This window comes from Neovison vison, chromosome 12, assembly GCF_020171115.1.
Source record: "Neovison vison isolate M4711 chromosome 12, ASM_NN_V1, whole genome shotgun sequence".
In the NCBI taxonomy this organism is placed as follows: Eukaryota; Metazoa; Chordata; class Mammalia; order Carnivora; family Mustelidae; genus Neogale; species Neogale vison.
The window spans coordinates 121,413,651-121,425,786 of NC_058102.1; the positions used below are offsets into that span (position 1 = coordinate 121,413,651).

General features: G+C 40.4%; 1 protein-coding gene across 4 annotated transcripts in view; it reads right to left on the reverse strand.

Annotated features, from left to right (window-relative positions):
- Positions 1-12,136, reverse strand: part of FRMD4A (FERM domain containing 4A) — a 606,410-nt gene that overhangs the window by 390,552 nt on the left and 203,722 nt on the right. The gene's annotated exons all lie outside the window — the stretch shown is intronic.

Genomic DNA, 12,136 nt, shown 5'->3' on the forward strand with positions numbered 1-12,136 from the left:
GCGGCTGAGATAATGAAGTCCGCCCGCTGCAGCAGAACACACACACACGAACTGTCCTGCGGGGGCTTCTGAGAAGTGCGGATTGAAGCTGGCAAGCCGTGACAACACAGGGCTTCTGATCACGACAGTCTGGTTCGACAGAATCTGTTCCTTTGACTGCCTCTTGGTTGAACCCGAATGCAGGGGCAACCTGTCATGCTGTCCACCCCATGTAGATGTTAGGGGCTTGGTATAGAAAAAAGGTATTTGGTGGTCTGTGCAGGAGTTCCAGGGTGCACAGGAGACATTAAAACTCTGTTAACGAGGCCCCCTGGGGGCGACCACAGAAGTGAAGGAAATGTAATTAGAATGGAAATGTAATAACGTGCGGCTTTCCTACATCCTCAGCTCTGTCTTTGGCCAGCCTATCCCCACTGTGAACACAAAGGCTGTAATCTCATAAATTCAGAGCAGACCAGGGTGAGCCTCTACTCCCCATACTCAGAGTCACCTGGCACTTCCTCCATCGCTCCACACACAAAACTGCCTGAGACAGGTGGGCGTGGTGCTGATTCAGGGAGCTTTGCATGGCCCGATCTGGCCATCCTGGAAATATGCGGTTTGTTCCAGAATCTACCTTGTTGTTCTCTGTTGGACAGCCATCAGCTCTGCCCAGTGTCAGCTGGAAAAGTGGGAGGCTCAGGTTCAGGGAGTACTACCTGTGCTGGTCCCTGGAAAGAAACACTGAAGATCTGCAGGGGTTACTGCCAGTGAAATGTGTGTGTGTGTGTGTGTGTGTGTGTGTGTGCGCGCGCGCGCGCGCGTGCTAAGGGCTGATGACTTTGAGTATTTTGTCTTGTACACTCTCTCTGAAGGGTGGGTTTTAATGCCTATGAGAGTTGAGAAGATGGCAAGGCTGTTTGGCTCAGAAACTAGGAAAAAGAACCCGATGATTTCAATAATCAAATAAGACCAAAATGCAACTTGCTCACTCAGGAGATCACTGACCTTTCACCTCATGACATCTCCTTCCCAGGCATCCTCCAGAGAAGATTTTTTTCTCCCTAGGAACTAGTTTACATTTTAAGTTACAGAATGCCTGTAACTGAGTGCTTCTGGGGAGCCCTCACTGTCACACTCAGAAGAGTGTGCCCTCCTGAAAAAATGGTGATATCATTTGGCACAGGGCCATTCACTGGTTTGATGCTATTTGTACTGTAATTTACAGTTGTCAATTGAGTTGGAATGCCTGCACTATCCGTGAAGACATAAGCTATTAATAGAGCAATATCTAGGGGCACCTGGGTGGCTCAGTGGGTTAAAGCCTCTGCCTTCGGTTCGGGTCATCATCCCAGCATCCTGGGATTGAGACCCGCATCAGACTCTCTGCTCCGCGGAGGGCCTGCTTCCTCCTCTCTCTCTGCCTGCCTCCCTGTGTACTTGTGATCTCTGTTTCTGTCAAATGAATAAATAAAGTCTTTAAAAAAAAAAACAGAGCAATATCTAAAGACCCTAAGCATACTGCAGGAGATCACTCAGGTTGAATTATTTTACATTTGCTCTTTCTAAACATAATTTCAGTGTTACTACTTTACAGTTTATAGGCCGTGTGTTCGCTGGATCCATTTCTCCAAATCATTGTTTCTATCCCACATGGCGTGTCAAGTCCTTATTCAATATGAAGTAATGAAACAAAGACCACATGGGTAGGTGTTAGCCCGTATACAGCATGGTGTGTAATTAAGGCTAGCTAACATGCTTTCCAAACAATAACCAACTTTTCCAGAGCTTAATAACACTGGGCCTCTTCCAGAGGTTGGTGGTCCCACCACAGGGCAAGTTCAAAGTGCACCAGTGCAAAATGGCTAGAGCACTAGCTCTCCGAGGATCAATAAAACCAAGAGAACAGGAAGATATGGGGAGTAAAAATGACAAACTAGAACACTATAGCACTGCTGTGAATTTGGATCTTCTGTGCTCAATTGAGAGAGGCTATAAAAATAACCCCTACCATCCTGTTCTTGGGGAAAAATAGTGCCAAGCTTTAATTAGTTCTTTCCCTAGCAGCAATTACGTAGAGGGATTCTGTGATCTCCAAATTCCACTAGATATAGATGTAGGGAGTTGACTTAACAGAAATTTTCTGGGCAACTCTGGGAAAAATAAATTTATAACCCAACTTTGCAAATAAATAAACTTTTAAATATTAGATATTTCCCTCCAAAGTAACAAAAGTTAATTCACTTAAAGAGAGTACATTTTAAGCAACTAATTTTGTGTGGGACTCACTCTGGCCAAAAAGGGAGGCAGATGTGGGCTCTGCGGTCCAGGAGTTAGGGACCCAGGATGGATACACAGATCTGAGCCAAACAGGCAGTGAAACAGAAACATCAGAGCAACACACGATTTACCATCCAGCCAGTGCAGCTCATTAGCAATGCAGCTTGTTTTGCTGTGTTGCATTTTAGTTTTTCAGCCAAAGGACAAAAATGTGTTTATCTGTGGAAGACACCATGGTACCCACCACAGATTCTTTACCCTACTGGTCCATAAGAAATGTTAGAAATGCAACTTTTTTGAAAAACTTTAATTGTTGAAATGAGGTCATAGTAAAATTTCAAAAACTTCATTCTGATTCTCTGCAGACTTTTGTTCTCTGGTTGAGAGGAAGGACAAAGTTAGTGATGAGTATTGATAAATATTATAATGACAATAGAGTAGCAACTCTTTATTGAGCACTAACTATGTGCTAGGCAACTGGATTATAATTCCTTTTGTCATTCATCTTTTTAAACCTCACTTTCATAATATCCTTTAAGATAATATCATTGCAATGGATTGAATGTTTCTGTCCCCCCAAAATTCATATATTTGAAACACTAACCCCCAGTGAGATGGTATTAGGAGGTAGAACTTTTGGGAAGTAATTAGGTCATGAGGGTGGAATCCTTATGAGTGGGATTAGTGACCTTATAAAAGGGATCCCAAAGAACTCTCTTGCTCTCTTTCTGCAGTGAAGGGATACGACGAGAAGTTGGCAGTCTAGCGGAAGAGGGCTTTCAACAAACCCAGCTGTACTGACCGTCTGATCTTAGACTTTTAGCCTCCAGAACTGGGAGAAATGTCTGTTGTTTATATGCCACTCAGTCTGGGATATTTTGTTATAGCAGCTCGAAATAGCTAGGACAATTCTTATCTCTGTTTTATAAAGGCAGAAATTTAATGTCCAAGGTTAAGCAATGAATACATGACAGACGGAGATTCAAACTTTGAACTATCTGATCCCAAAGTCAGTGCCCTTAATTGTTATAGTTATGGATATGGTATACTTTAGATATTTAGTTACATATATAAAACTTTCCATTCCCATCTTCCTATCCCAGGAAACTCTCAAGGGACTATGGAGATAGTCTTTAAACTGGTCACTTTTGACTCCTGACTTCTGTCTCTGCTCAAGTAAATCCAATCCCATAAGCTGCCATTAGAGTTATGTTCTTAAAATGCAAGTCATATCATTCTCTCCAATATTCAAAAGTTCTCCATGGCTCCCTTCACTTGACAGATAAAGTAAATACTTCTGAATATGGTGCTCAAGGACCCCATGATTCAGCCTCATGTCCTCGGGCATCATCTGTCCATTTGAACACCCTTGTTCAATGTTCCGAAAGTCCAGGACTCTTGTTCACACTGTGGCCCCAGTTCTGGCTTGCCTTCTGCGGGGGGAAGGGGAGGGCAGTATGGCACAGAGGGCATATATATGAGCTCTGGAGTTGACTGACTTGGGTTGGAATCCCAGTTCTGGCACCTACCAGCTGTGTTATCTTGGATGAGTTATATCACTTCTCTAAACCTTGTTTCCTTCATCTGAAAACATGCATTGTTGAGAGCATCAAACAGAATAACAGACATTTTGTACTTAGCACAGTGCCTTGCACACAGCATTCAGTAAATAGAAGCTAGTTTGATTTTCCTTGGGAAGTTCTCTGGCCTTTCTTAGATCTGTGTGTCAGGGGGTACCTAGACATACAGGCCTTGCTCTATTTCGTCTGAGCTTCATATTCCATTCATGTCAGACTCAGGTCTGATTTTTGGCTTCAGTCCCAAACACACATCTATGGTTCGGCTTTCTCTTGGTCTTCCAGATGCACCCAAGAAAATAGTCTTTATAGTCAAAATTCATAGGGTAGAGTCAGGAGAGAGGCGGGAGGTAGAAGAGGGTAAAAAATCAGAAAGTTACATACTAACTACCATCAAGCCAACTAAAATTTATTGAACACTATATGCCAGGCTCTGTGTTAGGTGATATAGGTGTATATACTTAACACAACTTCAAAAGATGGGTGTAATTTTTATTATCCTTCTTCTGTAGATAGGGGATGCTAATGGTCAGAGAAATTTAGTCACTTTTAAGTGACAGCCTGATTTGAACCAAGGCAGCCTGGTTTTAGGGCGAGGACCATCTTCCTCCACCCACTGTCTGGCTGTACCTTCAATTCCCTGTCCCTGTCACTGATGCCAACTCTCAGGTAGAGCACAGACCACTGGTTGTCACCCCCAAATATGCCAGTCTTGGGTGGCTCATCCGGGCCTTGTTTTATAGTCAGCTCAGCAAAGCCAGCTGCTTGTGCTGCCCTATCACTTAGGTCATCCTCATCCCCACTTTCATTTTCCTTCACCTGAACTCATGAATTTAAAACCACTGAATGCATAGGGTAAGGGAAGCATTTCATTTGCTTTTGCTTTTTTTTATTTGAAGTAGCAGCTGTGGTGGAGCTGGAGCTTCAAAGAATTCATTCTTTGAATGTTTTAAAAACATTCAGGTGCAGCCAGAGCTTGTGTACCTGGACACTCGGGAGAAAGGCTGAGGAAAATTCCCTGTTGCACACATGTTCCGATTGTTCTGTCATTATATGCAAGGAAGGACAGGCTGGGTCTAGGTTCTAGGAAACCTAGTTAGGGAGGTTTTAGGATGAGATATTTTAAAAAGACTGTCCTACCATATATTTTTCCTCCTTAAAAATCAGAATAAATGAAATAACTCAACCTTTCTATATGCAGTTACCATCTAAGATCTGGGACATTTGATTTTTTATGCTTAGTGGGGCTCATGATCTGTCACACATTTGAATCAACATGAGAAAATCTAAATCTCTTTAAGATCTTGAAGCTGAAATTATTGAAGTTTACTTTTTTTTTTGGAAATACAGCATAAATTGTTTTTGGATTAATGGGATTTTAGGTGGATTTAATTCTCCATCTCCAAACGTCCTACACTTTCCAGGTTTTCTAATAATTAGAAAAAATATAAATGTCTAAGGGAAAATCAGTCATTTAATTACTGTTATTGAATTCTGAACTAAAAGTGTGGTATGTGGGATACAGTTTTGACTCTGTCCCTCTGGGTAGAGTCAAGGTAACTTTGGATAAGTCTTTTGGCATCTCGGGGCCCAAGCTTCTGGATCTTCATGGTGTGTGGACAGGATGGTACAGTGGGGTTTAGACTCTTGACCCCAAATTCCAGTGGTTCCTACATGAGCCTCTGGCTTTCCTTCTCCCTCCCCCACCCCGATATCCACCAGGTTTCTACCAAAACAGCTCTGCTACATCTGCTGTTTTACATGGTAAGAATTCCAATACTGTGCCTGTTAAAAAATATTCCACTTATAACCAAAAACATCTGAAAACTTCTGGGCCAAGTTACAGCTCAGTGAAGTTAGATAGCTTCTCACTTAGGTTTTTACAATCCTTTTGTCCATACTAGATCTCACACAGGCTATGGGATTGCCCAGAACTTCCTACGCTTATTCATCTTGAGGGTGGAGGTTGGGGTGGGCAATGAAACCAGTGGGACTAACCTGCAATCATTAATTTTGTTAAAACACTGCCCATGTTTTTTTCTTAAAATTCCTTGCTGCACATTTAGACTTATGAGAAGGCAAAAAGGCCTATGCACCCCGCTACTCAAAAGATCCTTTCTCAGTTACTCACCATTGGCTGACATTCCAATGAAACCCATTTACACTTCATTACAATTGAGGTGTGAATTATTTTAGCAGATCTTCTTGAGAAGGGAGAAGGGAGGAAAAAGTGACAGGGAGTCGAAGGGGAAAGGACATAAGGTGAAGGGCAAAGTGGTAAAAAAAAGGGAGATGAGGAGACACCAGTGATGCATTTTATCTACTTCACATCCTATTCATATCTGGACCTGGTCAATATGGCCGTCATCCCCTTGGCTTGAGAATGTCTAACTACAAGACTTAAGCCTGTTGTCTAAGACTAACACAACACACCACACTCACCCCAGGGAATAATGCTCACAAACTACCCACAGATCAAAGCACAGAAGTAGATTCTCTTCCTCTTCCTTACTTCATCAAGGTTACCTTATCTAATTTAAAGCATATCTCCCATCAGATATTTGATGACCATCACATCATCTCTCAACTATTTCTAGAACCTGGATTTCTAGAATTCTAGAATGAAAAAATCAAGATGCTTTTACTGGATTTAAGCCCAATTTGTGTACTGCCATGCTTTTAGGGAACAGAAGATGCAGATTTCCTCCCAGTTAAGCATATTCAGAAAAAAATGCAAGATGCAAAAGAGCTCAGAAAAAAATGATGGGAAAGAACACAGGTGGAGCAGTCCACTGAGCGAAAGATTCGTGAGTGGAAGACTGAAAGTCCCTCACTAGCAGTAATGCTTCAGTAATAAACATTCACAGCGTGTAGCTTAATCTCTCTCAAGAGAAAGACTGACTCATGCCCTGCTCATTTCTTATTAACCAAGCTTTTGATTACATAGGTATGTCAGGGCACCCTGACTACGGATTATCAAGACCCAGTTGAACCTCACATAATGCTTAAGACATCGGCCTACTGTATTATGATCCACAGTTTTAAAAGCCTTGGAAATTAAGAAACTTTATATGGAACAGGATATCTCAAAGAAGATTTCCCTCAGCTACAATGACTTTTCTAAGTTTTCTAAATTTTATACACAGCAAATACCTGAACTTCAAAGGCTTATTCCATTGGATTTGGCTTCCACTACAACATTATTGTTAAGTCTTAAAGAGAAAAGGACATAAAGAGAGACATTAAAAAGAGAGAGAGAGAGAGAAAGTCTTACAGAAATGTATTCTTGAAGAGAGCAGGGTTTGGGTGTTCCCATTTGGCATGTAGCCCTTAAATAGTTCTGACAGCTCAATTTTCCAATATGATATGCAGGAAATATGAAATTAGCTCCCAATTATATCCGGTACAGTGATTATATGCACGGGAGGTTTCATGCAGGGCAACTTGTCACAGCTACTTCCTGAAGCTTTATTTTCTAAAATTCTAAACCCAGCCCACAGAAAATCAGGAGCATTTTTAAAAAGTTGGAGTGTGAAGCATGATAATGATTTGCTTTTTGTTCTGTTTGGGTGTATTTTATATCTGCTTTCATAACATTTGCTTCTCTCTTACACATGTGATTTGGACAATAGTGGACTCCACTGTAGAAATCATGGAAAAAACCGTGTCCCCCACAACACACTTTATCCTCTACCCCAAGTAACAAATGTGCCCTTTAATCGGATCAGCAATGAGCCCATCAAATGGGTATACAAATGCGCTCTCACATAGGTAGGTTCTGTGAATATCCTTTGCCTAGTGGGATGCTAATGAAAGTCTTCTTAAATAGGCTTTTCCCTCTTCTCCTTACTGCAGTTTGGAAAACAGAAGTGATGCTCCAATCTCAAGGTGCCATCAGGGGCCATGAGGTGATATGGATGGTGAGGGTGATGGAACCCCAAATTACAGGAGGCCAGGGTCCCTGATGACTATGGAGCCTCCATGCCAGTCCCGGATTGCCTACCTGCAGATGGATAGGGGGGTTGTGTTACCATGTCTGCCCACTCTATTGGCCAGAATTTTTATTGGTATGGTTAGAAGGTAAAGAGATGTTTATTTTCCTCCCTTCCTCCTTCCTTCCTTCTTCCCTTCCCTTCCTTCCTTTCCCTCCCTCCCTCCTCTCCTTCCTTCCTTCCCTCTTCTCTTTCTCCTTCCCTCTCATCTTTCCTTTTTTCCTTCCTCCTTTCTTTCCTCTCCCTGCCCAGGCCCCAAGTCTGTGCAGTAACCCCAGCTGGCCTGTGCAGAAAAATGCAGGAAAACGTAAAGCCAAGAGACTTTTCCTGACCACTCTTGCATCCACAGGCAGGTCCCAATACTCAACATGATGAGGTTGGGGCGTGTGAAACTGCCAATAACCAACCACTGTTGACCCATGAAGCTGACAATTTCATGTGGTTCAGTATTCTGAATTCTGTACTGTCTGCTTCTCTCCTGTAAGGAGTAAAATAAAAATCACCTCACACAATCCTATCAGAACAGTCAGCTATAAAAGATTCTGAGTTGCATGTGCTATAGGAGCAGGGCTGAGAAAAGTGTCCTCAGATGACATCTTGAGGGGGCACTATCAGGGGCTCTCAGGATTTAACGTACCTGACCTCAGTGACACCGAGCCCTTCCGTATAACTTTCGGACGTGGGGTACCCTCCCTATGGGCTGTCCTCCCCATTGCTCCACATCTTCATGTGGCTGACCCCCCCTCATCTTTACAGTCTCAGATTCAATGTCCTGCTAAAACCCCACGCAGCCTGACCTAGAATAAACTGGTCATATTAAAAGCGAAGGGTGTTCTTATAAGAGTTTTTACAGTTATTTCTTTTCTTTGGGTCTTCTTTTAAAACAATTTATTTCCAGCATTATTGAGATAATTGGCATATAACATTGTGTAAGTTTAAGATGTACGGTGGGATGATTTCATACACAAATGTACTGCAAAATGTTTACCACAATAAGACTAATTAATATATCCTTCACATCACATAATCCCTGTTTTGCAGTTATGGTGAGAACACATAACATAAGCTCTACTCTCGTTGCAACTATTAAGTATATAATACATCTTGTTAACTATAGTCATCATGCTGTACATGAGGTCCCCAGAACTTAATCATCTTATAACTGAAAGTTTGTACCCTAGAATATTTCCTTACCCTACCCCAAGACTCTGGGAATCACCATTGTGCTCTGCTTCTATGAATTCAATGCTTTTAGATTCTACATATAAGGGAAATCATATATTATTTGTCTTTCTCTGACTTATTTCACTAAGCATAATTCCCTGAAGTTCTGTTCATGCTGTCACAAATGGCAGGATCTCCTTCTTCTCATTACTGAATAACATTCCATTGTGCATATACACACACACACACATATATATATATAAAATATATATTTTATATATTATATATGTATATATAATTATACATATAACAACTTCTTTATCCATTCATCCATCACTGGACACTTAGGTTGTTTCAATGTCTTGGCTATGTGATTAACACTGCAATGAACATGGGGATGTAGATAACTATTTGAGATAGTGATGTCATATTCTTCAGATATGTACCAGGAAGTGGAATTGCTGGGTCAAATGATAGGTAGCTCTATTTTTAATTTTTTGAAGAAATTCCATACTGTTTTGCATCGTGGGGGCACCAATTTACATTCCCATCCAGTGTAAGATACTTCAAACTCTACTGCTTCTAGAATAGTAGGCATTCATGTGCTTTCTGAATTGAATGGCAAATATGGGATGAGAAAGTGCTAGTTCAGTAAAAGCACCTCATAAAAAGCCTTAGAGACCATAACCATGGGTGAGATATTACACCCTACACAGGCTGAGAAGGACTATTTCATTGACTGTCTTATAGAGTCAGCTCTCTAGCAGAGCATAATGTCCAGTTTAGTTCACTGTTAGAGAAGTTACAAAGAAAGTGAAAGAGGAGAACTTAACAAAGTGATGGAAAATTAGTGTTATAAGGAAAGGCAAAGAGAATTATACTTATCTCATTTAAAGAAAATAAAAGTAGGAGGTATCCCATCGATGTTTTCAAGTTCACTTAAATTTGAACATATTCTATTGCTGAAAAATAAAACATATAATCAGATCTGTTTCCCCTTATGTTTAAGCTGCCCAGAAAATTTATAGCAAAATTTGTTCATAATTGGCATAAACTGCTCAAGGTATGTGCATAAAGATCTTCACTATTTTTAGTTCTTACAAATGTTCTCTTCTCTATTTCTAAGTGTTTAATGTATGAGCCACTGAAAGTCTCATCAAAAGTAGATGTGGCAAAGACAAAACAAAACAAAAACAACTATGCACATACAAACACTGCTTTCAAATGTATAAGTACAAGGACATTATGAGAAGGCTGCTAAAATCTTTCAGTCTAGTTTAAAAGATCAAGTAAGGAGAAACTGTTTTATAAAAAGAATAGAAAGAATTCATTTGAAAGAAAAAAATGTCTCTTGCCCATGAACAAACATGGAAACGAGGTTCTGAAGATGTCAGGGACATTCTTATCTTTGAAAATAACAAATGTGAGAGATTTTATAAACTGTAAAGTGCTCTGTAAGGTTTTTGTGGAAAGAACCACGATGCCCTTAAACGGACGAATGGATAAAGAAGATATGGTCAATATATACTATGGAGTATTATGCCTCCATCAGAAAGGAAGAATACCCAACTTTTATGTCAACATGGATAGGACTGGAAGAGATTATGCTAAGCGAAATAAGTCAAGCAGAGAGGGTCAATTATCATATGTTTTCTCTTATTTGTGGAGCATAAGGAATAACACAGAGGACATGGGGAGATGGAGAGGAGGGGTGATTTGGGGAAATTGGAAGGAGAGACGAACCATGAGAGACTGTGGGCCCTGAGAAATAAACTGAGGGTTTGGGAGGTGAAGGGGGTAGGGGATTGTGTGAGCCTGGTAGTGGGTTTTCCGGAGGGTATTATGGAAGGTACATATTGCATGGAGCTCTTGGTGTGGTGCATAAACAATGAATTCTGGAACACTGAAAAGAAATTTTGAAAAAAAGAGAAAACAAAATACACATTCTGGACAACTGAAAAGTACATCTAGTTTTTTAAAAAGTCAAGACTGGAAGACCTTTCAAGGAAGGGCCCTCCAAGGAAGGGCCGTTCAGTTACCTGAATTATTCAAGAAGATTTATCACTTATTTTGAAAAATACCTGTGAATCTCCTTGTTATGATGAAAATTGATACATAGGAAATTTTTTTTGCCACTTTTGAAATGATTTTAATCTGCCAGACACATGTCTTAGAATTCTCATGAGCAGTTACTTTTCTTTTTGATGGTTATTTAAATTTTTTAAAAACTGTGGTAAAATACACATAACATAAATTTTGCCATCTTAACTATTTTTAAACATACAGTTCAGTAGTGTTAGGTATATTCACATTGCTGTGCAACCAGTCTCCAAAACTATTTTTATCTTGTAAAACTGAAACTCTGTGCACATTCAATACCAATTCTCCATTTCTCCCTCCTACAACTTCCCTGACAGCCACCATTCTACTTTCTGTCTCTGTGAGTTTGACTACTCTAGGAACCTCAGTTATATGGAATCATATAGTATTTGTCTTTTTGTGGCTGCCTTATTTCACTTAGTATAACGTGCTCCAGGTGCAGAGGCAATATTTTAACTCTTATTTATTTCTGCTTTATAAAATCACAGGCCTCTATGCCATGGGTTTCCCTGAGGCACAGATCCATTGAGGATAATGAGAGAATATACCATGCTGTGATTTGGCTCATGATTTTGTTGTTGCCACAGGGTAGTTATAAAATGCACACATGTCCAGCTTAGGGATTACCTGAGCCTTACACATGCTTTCCTCCAAGACAAGAGTTACTTATAAAGCATCGCTACATCTTCCTTGGATGGATTCCTAAGCTTGAAATGTTATGGTCGGTTTTACTATGGGAGATACCCGAGTACAGAAATCATTAAGTCTGAATTTTAATAAAATCAATCCATTAGAAGAAACTGTTTATTAAACATACCTACCAAGGCAAACCAATATGTGAGGAACCAAAAAGAATAACACATGATCCTTGCACTGAGAAACTGGAAATCTTATTGATAGGTAAACACAATAAAAAAAAAAAGTATATACTATAGACTGAATATTTGCTGTCCCCCCAAATTCATACATTAAATCCTAACATTATGGTGATGATATTTGGAAGTGGGCCTCTGGAGGTGATCAAATCATGAAGGTGGAGCCCTC